At 46.5% G+C, this 13051-nt stretch overlaps 1 protein-coding gene across 7 annotated transcripts in view; it reads left to right on the forward strand.

Annotated features, from left to right (window-relative positions):
• Window positions 1-13051, forward strand: part of LOC121870469 — a 70118-nt gene that overhangs the window by 29912 nt on the left and 27155 nt on the right. For 4 of the 7 annotated variants that reach the window (XM_042372303.1, XM_042372301.1, XM_042372300.1 and 1 more), the window contains one exon: window positions 10029-10375. The exons of the other annotated variants lie outside the window; for them this stretch is intronic. The gene's annotated coding sequence lies outside the window, so the exon portion shown is untranslated. The remainder of the gene's footprint in view (window positions 1-10028; window positions 10376-13051) is intronic. 7 annotated transcript variants of the gene reach the window in all.

Raw genomic sequence — 13051 nt, forward strand, 5'->3', positions numbered from 1 at the left:
AAACCCTGCAACATCCTTACTTACAACACAAATAGATAAATACTGGAGCCATACCTCCCTCCTCTCCATACACACACACACACACACACTATAGATGGCTACTCACTTGATGACAACTATTAAAGTCAAATATCCAGGGAAATTTCCGTTTTTAAATGAGAAAAGACAACAAAGGAAAAACCCAGGGGGAAACAGCGGAAAAAACGGGAAAAAACGGGAAACACGGGGAAAAGCGAGGGGGAAAAATGAGGTGATAGCGAAGGGATACGTAGTGAAGTGGGCCATTAAGCGTTTAACAGCCTGGCTACACTCGCCTACAACTAGCTCATAAAGAGGTAACAATTCTTTCTCATTTTTTATTTACCATTATTTTTTTTTTTTTTTTTTTTTTTTTTTTTAGCGGTAGTGAATTTTTCTTTTATGTTAGGTTAGGTTAGAGGTTAGGTTAGGTTAGGTTAGGTTAGGTTCTTGCAATATTCGCTTTTAAAAATAGTGTTTACAAATACCAGGACCTCAGAGGCAGGGGCTATCATATGACAATAACAAAATGGCTAGTAGACCTTCATGTACAGTTGTGGACAAAATGAATTCAGCAGGGAGGGAGAGAGGGAGGGAGGGAGGGAAACAGGGAGAGAGGGAAACAGGGAGAGAGGGAAGGAAACAGGGAGGGAGGGAGGGAAACAGGGAGAGAAGGAGGGAAACAGGGAGGGAGGGAGGGAAACGGAGGGAGGGAGGGAGGTAGAGAGGGTGACGATAAAAATAATTCCCCAAACATTCAACTTTTTACAGCATTTTGTTTTTCTTTTGGTATTTTGAGTCATTTACAGCACATTGTAAGTATAAGCAGCTCCTGCGTCACAATTAGTCTCGACAAAAAATCAATTTGTGGTGTGAAAAGAAACTTGTTGACTCTTAATCGCAACCTCTATGCCACGGTCTCCCCCTCCTCTACCCTCCCCACTCATCCTCCCCTCCCCACCTTCCTCCCCTCCCCACCCTTCCTCCCCCCTCCCCTCCCCACCCTTCCTTCCCCCCCCCTCCCCTCCCCTTCCTCCTTCCGAACATATGAGATGTAAGACCTAGACGATGGACAGAGTTATGGCAGAACAAATCTTCACCGTTTAGTGTAAAAATAAATAAAATTTCTTCAGTCGTAACAGCTATCTTCAGTGACGTACGGTGTAGTCTCACACAGCCACTAGTAATACGGAAATATAATTCTTACTCTACAGCTCTGGTTATGATTGGTCAAGGCCTCGGTATCAACTAAAGCCAGATTCCACATTAAAGTTTACTTCTCACCAGCCAAACAAACTGACGGACCACAAATTATAGTTTTAATCCCATAATCTATACCACCACTTTAGCCATAATGCCTCATAAAACATTACCTAGGCATATTGGTTGCTTTAAGTACGAGTTTATGAGTTGTCCATATACATTTTTCCAAAAGGTTCTTACGTATTTCCGAAGTTTGTATTTATTTATCAGACTTGAATGATCGTCAGGTGGGGGAAAAAATACCTCACGAGTGGAGTAATCCTTTAATAACTAGCCAGTGCCGACAAGACGATAGAGCTTGACGAGTGAGGAAGGTTACAACACACTGAGGTACTGACGAGTTATTCATCGTCCTCCAACACGACAAGACGAAGCTGATGAATGTTGATGAGCGATGCCCAGGGTACAGCAGCCGTCACCCCACCTGTGAGTTATTTACCTGCGAGGGGGAAATCCAGGAAGATATCACCTGTTCACCTGGCGAGTGTTTTACCACACCACTAAGATAACTTCACACCACTAAGATAACTTCAGGCCAACACAAAGGACTTCCATAACGTTGAGCAACTTCTCTTCAGCTTTAAAACACCAGAAATATTAACCACTGTAATTCTCACCGCTGAAGGAGCCTGGGAGAACCACCACGCCGGCTGGGATCCTCTCGATGGCCTTATGAGCTTCGTGGCACTTGGGAGGATAATGGCACAGGTAATGGTGCCATCATGGACCATTACTACGACTGAATCGGTTATATTGCCGGTTCAGCATACATTCTATTGAACTAAAACAAACTGTTTCTCTGGATCAGATACGAGGGAGGTGGAGGGTGACGGGGTGGGATGGGTGAGGGAGGGGGTGAGGAGGGTGGTGACGGGGTGGGATGGGGTGAGGGAGGGGGTGGAGGTGACGGGTGGGATGGGGTGGGGGAGGTGGAGGGGTGACGGGTGGGATGGGGTGGGAGGGTGGAGGGGTGAGGGTGGGATGGGTGGAGGGTGACAGGGTGGGATGGGGTGAGGGAGGGGTGGAGGGGTGACGGGGTGGGATGGGGTGAGGGAGGGGGTGACGGGGTGGGATGGGGTGGTTAGAGGGATAGGGGGAGGGTAAATGGGTATACCAGGAAACTATTACCACAGGTTCAATACATGTTTACAATATTGTCTTCTTGTTTTTTTAAGAATCTAAATATTTTCCTTTTTTTTTATCATGTGTTCAAAAGGTTTTAAATGAAGTTTATTTCCGGCATCAACATTTTCTTTTTGTCTTTTTACCTCCCCCTCCTTCACCTCCTCCCACCCTCCTTCCCCCCACTCCTCCCTTTCCCTCCCTACTTCCCACTTATAGCAGGTGACAATAGTGAGGTAAAGACGCACCTTGTCAAGCCAATCAGTAGTTTTTATTGTTATTTTGGTTGTTGTTGTTGTTTTTTTGTTGTCCTTGTTATTGTTTTTGTTGTCGTTTTTGTTGATGATTTGTTGTTGTTGTTTTGTTGTCCTTGTTGTTGTTGCTCTGTTGTTGTCGTTGTTATGTACTAAGTTTCATTTGCATTATTTCTCTTCTTTGTGTTGAGAAGTTTATATGAGTGATCTATGTCACCATACATCACCCACGCTCGTTCACCACAAAGTAAGAGACCCTCAACAACCAATTCACGATAACAAGCAGTACACCGTTGGGTCGTTTCTCTCCTTGTAACGAGGCACTTCCCGGGCAGAGTGGCACAAGAAACAAGACTCCCCCCCCCCCTCCTCACCTCCCCCACACACACTAGAGACTGTCAGGGCGGGAGATCAATACATATAGCCTCAACAACCTTCGCTCCTCCATCATAACCTGACGCTTCTCTCCTGACGAAGGTGTCGAAATCCCGAATGAGATTATCACCATGTCTAACTACGGCTGAGAAATGTTTACAATGTCTAACTACGGCTGAGAAACGTTTACAATGTCTAACTACGGCTGAGAAACGTTTATAATGCCTAACTACGGCTGAGAAACGTTTATAGTATGTCTAACTACGGCTGAGAAACGTTTATAGTATGTCTAACCACGGCTGAGAAACGTTTACAATGTCTAACTACGGCTGAGAAACGTTTATAATGCCTAACTACGGCTGAGAAACGTTTATAGTATGTCTACCTACGGCTGAGAAACGTTTACAATGCCTAACTACGGCTGAGGATTTATACATGTATAACTACGGCTGAGGGTTTTTTTTTGTTTCGTTTACATCTTGTTGAACGACAGTTGTGTATTCGTGCTCACCCGCGTAACGTGTAGCGCATTATAGTGTAAAGCTGTCTGTCTGTGTGTCCGTGTGTCCGCCTGTCTGATTCACACACACACACACAAACACACACACACGGGCATTAGTGTAAGGTGACCCGCCACCATCATTCAGCTACACACCGCAGAATATTGATCATAAAGTCGACTTAACTTACACACACAAAGCCGAATTCTGAAAGGCGACTGGAGAGACGATTTGACTCTTATCAACCAGAAGTTAAAACTGTCCCCAAAGATTTGCAAACACGAGAAAGATGTAAAATAGATATAAAAACAACGATAAAGGTGAAATTTGTGTTTAATGTTAAGGAAATTGATAGGATAGATGTTTAGGAGAGATATACGATAAGGAATGTGTTTAATTTTTATGTGTGATGTCTAATTAGTAAACATTAAAGGTAATTACGTTATTTCCTCCTTTTGGTTTGATAAAGACTCACCAACAGCTTCCAGACTTCTCATCAACACATACAGAGGCGTGTTGTCGTGGTTATCGTGGTCGTGTTGTCGTGGTTATCGTGGTCGTGTTGTCGTGGTTATCGTGGTCGTGTTGTCGTCTTGCCTGATTACTCTGCTGTTATCTTTTGTCCTGTACACTGAGTTGCCAGAGGTCGTCGTTCTCAGCCGATGTTGTGATGTATAGTGTTCACGGAGTCACTGCCGGATCACTGTAGAATGTTATAGAATGAGGTGACACTTGTTATTGAGGTATCATGCTCACTGGGGTAATCCCTTCACTGCCCTTCTGAGGACAGGTGAAGGCGTATTTATAACCCTGGCAGGTGTTGTCAGGACTACAGGTAATTCACTACACAACTGTCTGACCTGTTTACATACCGGTTCGTCATATACTTACTGGTGATGCCGCCGCCGCTCCCTCTATCAACACTATATCCTTCCAGAGGTGAAGTGGCCTGGAGAAATGCCTGCAACTGGCTGAGGTACCATGAAGGCAAGATAGTAAATACTGATTAACTGGAAAATGTAGTGAGGGTTGGATTTCCAGTGAGAGGGCGAGAAGGTGCAAACGACGTGCTGTGGTAGAGGGGAGATGGAACGAACTGAGTCTTCCTGAACATGATGATATTAGAGACTTAGAAAGAAATACTGAACCACAGCAGCTGTTGATCGTTGAGTTAAGATGATGGAGTACCTTCCCCGGCTGTTGGGTAGAGGGCGAGAAGGATGCCACAGAATGAATGATTTATGAAGATTGGCGCCATACATCTCAACGTGTGTGGGAGAGGGAACTACTGTGTACCCTGCACTAGCTGGGGTAATTTTCTTTAGGATGAAGTGTTTTTTTTGGGGGGGGGGGGGGTGAAACCAGCTGTTCAGTTCCCGTGTTAAATGATCAGCTGCTCTGAGGAAAACTGTACCATAGCACGAACATTCCACAACACTCACTCACTCACTCACACCCACTCACACTCACTCACTCACACTCTCACTCACTCACACTCACTCACTCACACTCTCACTCACTCACACTCTCACTCACTCACTCTCACTTACTCACTCTCACTCACTCACTCACACTCTCACTCACTCACACTCACTCACTCACACTCTCACTCACTCACTCACAGCCCTTTACAGTACCAGCTGAGTCGAGTGTCTCTTGGCAACTGGAACTATATACAGGAACAAATTAAATCATTATATCTTGAGTTCATCTTTGTCTCGTTTAAGTTCACCTCAAGGCCACTAGACCAGACCAGATTTTTCACTCAGTCATAAAAAAGAAGAAAATGCTAAGTTACTGAAGTCTATGCATAACAAAGCCTTGATGAAAGTTAAAATAGGGATTATGTCTCTCATATTGTTGTGTAGAGTGGATGAATGGATAGAGCCACAACAAAAGGGATGAAGGTAAATGGTGTGTGTGTGTGTGTGTGTGTGTGTGTGTGTGTGTGTGTGTGTGTGTGTATGTTGTTGTTGTTGTTTTGCGAGTCATGGGAGTGTAATAAACAGGCTGGTTCAGGTGTTCATTGACTCGCTCATTACAGGTATTTTAATGATGTGTTTCAATGTGGAAGTATGATTGCAAAGTCCTCATTAGTTTGTGAGGTATAATGGTTGTTGGTGCCGACTATAATATAGTTAATGGGAGGGTTTTAACTGATCAGTGACGTCATCAATGTCGTCATATCTACGTGGGCTGTAATCAGTGACGTCATCAATGTAGTCACATCTATTTGGGCTGTGATCCTTGACGTGTGTATCAGTGACACTTGACCTTTTGTACAGAGCGGTGTTGCCACGCCCTAACCCACCTGGCCCACCATGGAGAGAAAGGGAGGGGGAGCTGGGCCATGGGGGGGGGGAGAGAACAGGGCCATGGCTTATAGAGTACACATGTCTGTCTCTGCTCCACTCTGAAACAATAACTAACTCTACCTTTACCTGACCATTTAATTACCAATCGTATAAATGTGAATTATTGAGAATTTCCTCTAATGACGTCATCACCGCCAGCCCTGTGACGTGAGAAGGTTGTCAAAGAGTTATTTTTACATCTTCTTCTTCTTCTTCTTCTTCTCCTTATTCTTCTTCTTCTCCTTCTCCTTCTTCTTCTTCTTCTTCTTCTTCTTCTTCTTCTTCTTCTTCTTCTTCCTTCTGTAGAGTCATCAATAACCTTACAAAGATCTCTACTGGGGGTTGTAGTGAGACAATGGAGGATATAATGAGATAGGAGACGTCTCTGTCACTGCCCTGGATATAACAACAGATAACAACAACAATAACAGAAGACCGAGGGGGGGGGGGAGCGAGGAGATGAAATCGATAAGTTTTAAGCACCAGTAACACTCGGTGGGAGGGGAGGAGGAGGTGGGGAGGAGGAGGAGGTGGAGGAGGAGGAGGAGGGAGGTGGAGGGGGAGGAGGAGGATGAGGAAGAGGAGGAGGTGGAGGAAGAGGAGGAGGAAGAGGAGGAGGTGGAGGAAGAGGGGTTTAAGTACCAGTAATAACCAGGCTGGCAGTCCTTACCTCCACTTATATTACCCCCGCTGCTGGAGGAGGAGGAAGAAGAAGAAGACATAAATAGAAGAGAGGAGAAGACAAATGAAAAGGAGGGAGAGGAGAAGAAGAGGCGAATGGAGAATTGTAAAAGACTTAAGAAACCAATAGATTAACATGTTGGAAGACGGATAAAGAGGAATGGGGAGAGAAGAGGATAAGTGAGAGGGGGAAGAAGAGAGAGTAAAGGGAGATAGATAAAGAACAAGGGGTATAGAGAAGACTGAGAGAAGTAATAAGATAAATATAAAGTTCCTTTGAGTCCTCCAGGATGTGTGTGTGGTGGCTCATGGGATAAAGTTCTCGTCTCCTGTTCTAAGAGTCAACAACTGGTTCGATATCTGAGGTGTTATCGTGTACCTGATTTTATAGTTGGGGGAGTGAAGATCGTCAGGTACACTGCCGGCCACCCACACCCACACACCACCACTACTACCCAGGGTAAGATGAGACCAGCAGTGTCTCCCCCTGGTGAGCCCATCGTCCTCAGCAACAGTTAACTTCACGGTAATTCTTGAACTTTTCTCATTCACCAAACTTTTTTTTTTCCTGCCAAATTCTGTCAAGCCCTCGTGACTGCCGCTGCTTGGTGACAAAAATGACAGAGTTTGTGTAATCTCCTCGACGCACATATGTAGCATAATACTCTTGAGCATTATTGTAATAGTAATTTCTTCAACACAGCTTAATTATTATCACAGTTCATTTCACGTCACACAGGAGGTGATATAGTGTGAGGGTTTGTGGTGTGATGGTTGACACGCTGGAAAGAAGGTCAGATATGTGAGGGTTTGTGGTGTGATGGTTGACACGCTGGAAAGAAGGTCAGATATGTACCACGTTGGTCAGATATGTACCACGTTGGTCAGATATGTACCACGTTGGTCAGATATGTACCACGTTGGTCAGATATGTACCACGTTGGTCAGATATGCACCAAACTGGCTACTGTGAAGCAAGTCGACGACCATCACAGTGAAGAGTGGCTCCCAGTACACAGTGAGGCAGTGTAGTAGGCACTGTACTCGACCACCTTCACATCCCCAACTGTAATGTTAGAATGGAGGTGCTACTAGGATCGAACCGGTGACTCGTAGGACAAGAGGTGAACGCCTTAGCCACTCCACCACCTCAGACTATGAAGGATGGGGGTTACAGTTCTCACTTCAATTTAATCATTTATTTAAAAGACTTGACGGACAATTATCCAATTATTACCACAATTTGGGTGTTGGGTGGGAAGACGAACCGTGTGTGTGTGTGTGTGATAGAAGGACCAAGTCAGAATAAACGTAACCCAAAAGAGAACATGATGGACAACACAAAACAAAATTATAAACACAAGAATGACTAAAGCAACACAAGTAAAAGCTACAGAACGAGTCTTGCAACATTAGCAACACCGTCAGCAACATGAACAATTATTGCACGTTGGTGGAATACTAAAGAGGCAAGACACTTGACAAATGCTATGCAAAACTACCCAGACTGTTGCGTAAAGGAGGAAGTCGTGTGGGAAATTACTTGGGTTAATGATAAGGTTAATGACAAGAAGTTAATGACAGAAGGTTAATGTTAAGGTTAATGACAGGAGGTTAATGTTAAGGTTAATGACAGAAGGTTAAGGTTAATGACAGAAGGTTAATGACAGGAGGTTAATGTTAAGGTTAATGACATGAGGTTAATGTTAAGGTTAATGACAGAAGGTTAATGTTAAGGTTAATGACAGAAGGTTAAGGTTAATGATAGGAGGTTAATGTTAAGGTTAATGACAGGAGATTAATGTTAAGGTTAATGACAGGAGGTTAATGACAGAAGGTTAATGTTAAGGTTAATGACAGGAGGTTAATGTTAAGGTTAATGACAGGAGGTTAATGTTAAGGTTAATGACAGAAGGTTAATGTTAAGGTTAATGACAGGAGGTTAATGTTAAGGTTAATGACAGGAGGTTAATGTTAAGGTTAATGACAGGAGGTTAATGTTAAGGTTAATGACAGGAGGTTAATGACAGAAGGTTAATGTTAAGGTTAATGACAGGAGGTTAATGTTAAGGTTAATGACAGAAGGTTAATGTTAAGGTTAATGACAGAAGGTTAATGTTAAGGTTAATGACAGGAGGTTAATGACAGAATTAATATATAGGAATAAATGTAAGGAAACATACTGAAGAAAATAGCAATGAGAGAGAGAGAGAGTGAGGAGGAAGGAAGGGAGAGGAAGAATGAGAAGGGAGGGGTGACCGAGGGACCCGACCACCACACTAACAAGCGGGTGTTGCCAACTAGTACACCAAACTACCTGCTTCCTCCTCATTGTTCTTAATACCACTGTGATGGCCTCTTTCCGCCCCTCCTTCACCACCCCAGCTGCTAGGTCATGTTGCTAGCCTGTCTTGCTGTGCCGTGTTGCAACAGTGGCGACCATTGGCTGTGTCGTATTGCAAGCTGGGTTGGGTTGTGTGATGTGGTGTTGATTGTGGTGTTGCTCTGCTGTGTTGGTGTGGTGTTGCTGTGGTCTGTTGGTGTTATGTTGCTCTTGTGTTGCTATGATGTTGCTGTGGTGTATACTGTGATGTGGTACTGTGGTGTATTGCTGTTATGGTGCTATCATGTTAGAGACACTATATAAATTACTACTATCATGGTAATAATAGTAAACTTATCAATAATCACCTCGTTAATTATACCAGACAACAATCACTCTTCCTGCTTAATGTGGAATAAGACAATTGTCCGTATTGAATAGTTATAATCAGCCTTATTGCGTCGTGGTTACAGAGCCCCCACGTGTTGACACAGCCTAGAGTCGAGAGAAACACCGAAGAGAGAGAGAGAGAGAGAGAGAGAGAGAGAAGGTTAATGGGATATAATCAAAATGTATAACCACATCCCAACCATCCACCCACCTACGCCTCCACCCGCGCCTCACTGCCAAACCCACGCCCCTCTGCTCCACCCACCCACGCCCCTCTGCTCCACCCACCCACGCCCCTCTGCTCCACCCACCTTGTAAGCTTTAACCCAACCAATCCTTATAGCCAAACTCATTACATATTAATTAATCCTTTACCACTGGCCAACTCACCTGCCGGGCGAAAACTAAACAACCAATTAGTGTGATCCTGCCGCCCTTACGGGTTTTTTGATTGCTTTGAGCTTGAGGGTGTGTGTGCGTGTGGTAATTTGTACCTTTGCCACACAGTCAGAAACACCTCCTGTATATAGTTAGAGTCCACAACCTAACCTGACCTGACCTAACCTAACCTAACCTAACCTGACCTGACCTAACCTAACCTAATCTAATTAAGTAATATATAACAACAGTGGCTAAAATATGTCTTGTTCTTCTTCTTGTTATATACTGTTTAATATACCTGATATATTTCGTTACACCTTCTAATATTGATGTAGACGTCTAATGCGGTGTCTCTCTCTCTTTGCAGGTGACTACAACACTCCTCACAGTGTCTTGTGGTAAGGTCGGGGTCCATTTGGGACTTGGTTCATAGTGGCTCGAGGCTTCGGGGAGCAGAACTGCTAATTAAACGGATCTTGTCCACGTGTCAGCCTTCCTCGGGTCGCTGAAGTGTGGTCCGTTTACTAACTTGGTGCCTCACTCGATGTCACCCGTCAGGGGAGAGACAGTTTGCCACTTCTGTCAGCCGTCAGTTTGACAGTTCTGCAAGCGACTGCAAACCTCCCAAGATGTCAACCGTCAGGAGGCAGTTGGCCAGTTCCATCAGCCACCGTAAATGTCAGTTATTAGTTTACCACTGACTCACTGGAGGAGGTAAGGGGGAGGGGGGAGGTATAGGACTGGTGATGGGTGAAAGTGGGGAAGAAACAGTACGGTGAATGGAGGAGGGAAGGGAATCTCAACACACAAATATTATCCCTCCCTCCCTCGCTCCCTCCCTCCCTCGTTCCTCCCTCCTTCCCTCCCTCCCTCGATCCTCCTCCCTCCCTCCCTCCTCCCTCCCTCCCTCGCTCCCTCTTTCGCTCCCTCCCTCCCTCCTCCCTCCTCCCTCCTCCCTCGCTCCCTCCCTCGCTCCCTCCCTCCCTCGCTCCCTCCCTCCTCCTTCCCTCCCTCGCTCCCTCCCCCTCGCTCCCTCGCTCCCTCCCTCCCTCCCTCCCTCCCTCGCTCCCTCCCTCCTCCCTCCCTCCCTCCCTCCCTCGCTCCTCGCTCCCTCGCTCCCTCCCCTCCCTCCCTCGCTCCCTCCCTCGATCCTCCCCTCGCTCCCTCTCCCTCGCTCCCTCCCTCCCTCCCCCTCCCTCCCTCCCTCCTCCCTCCCTCTCTCTCCTCGCTCCCCTCCCTCGCCGCCCTCGCTCGCTCCCTCCCTCCCTCGATCCCTCCCTCCCTCCTCCCTCGATCCCTCGATCCCTCCCTCCTCCCTCCTCCCTCCTCCCTCCCCTCCCTCCCTCCCTCGCTCTCCCTCCCTCCCTCCTCCCTCCCTCCTCCCTCGCTCCCTCCCTCCCTCCTCCCTCCCCCCTCCCTCCCTCCCTCCCTCCCTCCCTCCCTCCCTCCCTCCCTCCCTCCTCCCTCCCTCCCTCCCTCGCTCCCTCCCTCCCTCGCTCCCTCCCTCCCTCCCTCCCTCCCTCTCCCTCCCTCCTCCCTCCCCTCCCTCCTCCTCCCTCCTCCCTCCTCCTCCCTCCCTCCTCGCTCCCTCCCTCCCTCCCTCGCTCCTCCCTCCCTCCCTCCCTCCTCCTCCTCCCTCCTCCCTCGCTCCTCCCTCCCTCCCTCCCTCCCTCGCTCCTCCTCCCCTCCCTCCCTCCCTCGCTCCCTCCCTCGCTCCCTCCCTCCCTCTGCCATCACGTGGGTCCTGCCTTTATAAACATGGTCGGTGTGGAATTCTGTTTTATGTTTTGGTCTTCAGGAGGAGTGTAGGTAGTGCGTGAGGACCGTGAAGAACGTTGACACCACTGATGGGGGGGGGCTATAACGAGTATTGGTGGTTAATGATGAAACTAACACTAATGTCTACTCTTTTACTGGGTATATTTACAGTGCGTCCATCTGTCTTAACATTGCTAAACTCTCCTAAAATAACGCCTTTGTGTATATGTCGAGTAAATAAACACTTAGACACAGTTGTAAAGAGCCATTTATATGGTGATTACGAGGAACAAGTTGTGTTGGCGCCCTGGCCAGAGAGAAGCACCCTCGTCTCACACCCCCAGCCAACAGGACGCTCCTTTGTGTAAACATGAACACCATTCTCCCTGATGTTGCAGAAGCCGGAGTCTCTCTCTCTCTTTCTCTCTCTCTCTCTCTCTCACTCTCACTACCCTGACTGAGAGTAATCCTTCCTTCCCTTTACAAGTTTCGGATTACGTGAAGATTAACCCCCAGATTATTTCACCTAAAAATTAACTACCCTAACTAACCTAACCTAACCAACCTAACCTAACCTTACCTTACCTAACCTTACCTAGCCCGAATGGTTAATCTCCAGGTGAAATAAGAGAGGGTAGGAGGAGGAGGAGGGAGGCTGATCTCCAGGTGATACCAAAATTCCTCCTTTCCACAACGGCAGATACTTTCTCAAAGGATTTCCAACAGTTTCCAACATTCTGGTTTCTGCCAATATCCTCCTTCAGCCGACTGCTTACTGCTTGGAAAATATCGAGAACAGATAAGTATGTTTAAAAAAAAACGAGTGGGAACAGCGCTCATAATCTACTAACACACGTACAGTTGGCTATTTGGCCCGGCTCGTAAAACTGACTGGAACAATTTAGCCAATCCTCTAACGCATATTCCCTTCCCTGACTGACACTTAAATTTGGAGGGAAAGAGGAAATATTAAGAGATTATGGGGAAAAAAGGTTATCAACACTCGCTAGACAACATCACCATCACCACCACTATCACCACCATCACCACCAACATCACCATCACCACCACTATCACCACCATCACCACCAACATCACCATCACCACCACTATCACCACCATCACCACCAACATCACCATCACCACCAACATCACCATCACCACCACTTCGTTCCGTTTCCTCTCCTCATTCTCTACACCTTCTTTCCTCCGTTCATTCTATACACTTTTCCTATCACCATATATTTTCCCCCACTGTTCCTCCTTTGTTTTCCTCGTCCGTTCTTTTTCCCTCTCTTCCTCTTCCCTGATCACATCTCTCTTACCCTGTTCGCCTTTTTTCTTATTTTCCTTTTATTGTTCTTCATTTATCTATGTCTCTTTATTCTCCACCTTCTTATCTTTCTTTCTCCCTACTCGCTTGTCTCTTGTCTTATTTCCCGTATTATCATCTTCCTCGTGTCTTCGTTTTCCATTCTCCTCCTCCTCCTCCTCCTCCACTATCAGACACTTGCCTCGGTGCCAACAAGAGACGGTCGACCAACACCCGAGCTCCCACTTTAACACCAACACTCCTTCCTCCTTTCATTCCTTGCTTCCTTCCTCCCTCCCTTCCCTCCCGTCCTCCCTTCC

Source organism: Homarus americanus, unplaced genomic scaffold, assembly GCF_018991925.1.
Source record: "Homarus americanus isolate GMGI-L3 unplaced genomic scaffold, GMGI_Hamer_2.0 scaffold8584, whole genome shotgun sequence".
NCBI classification, from domain to species: Eukaryota; Metazoa; Arthropoda; class Malacostraca; order Decapoda; family Nephropidae; genus Homarus; species Homarus americanus.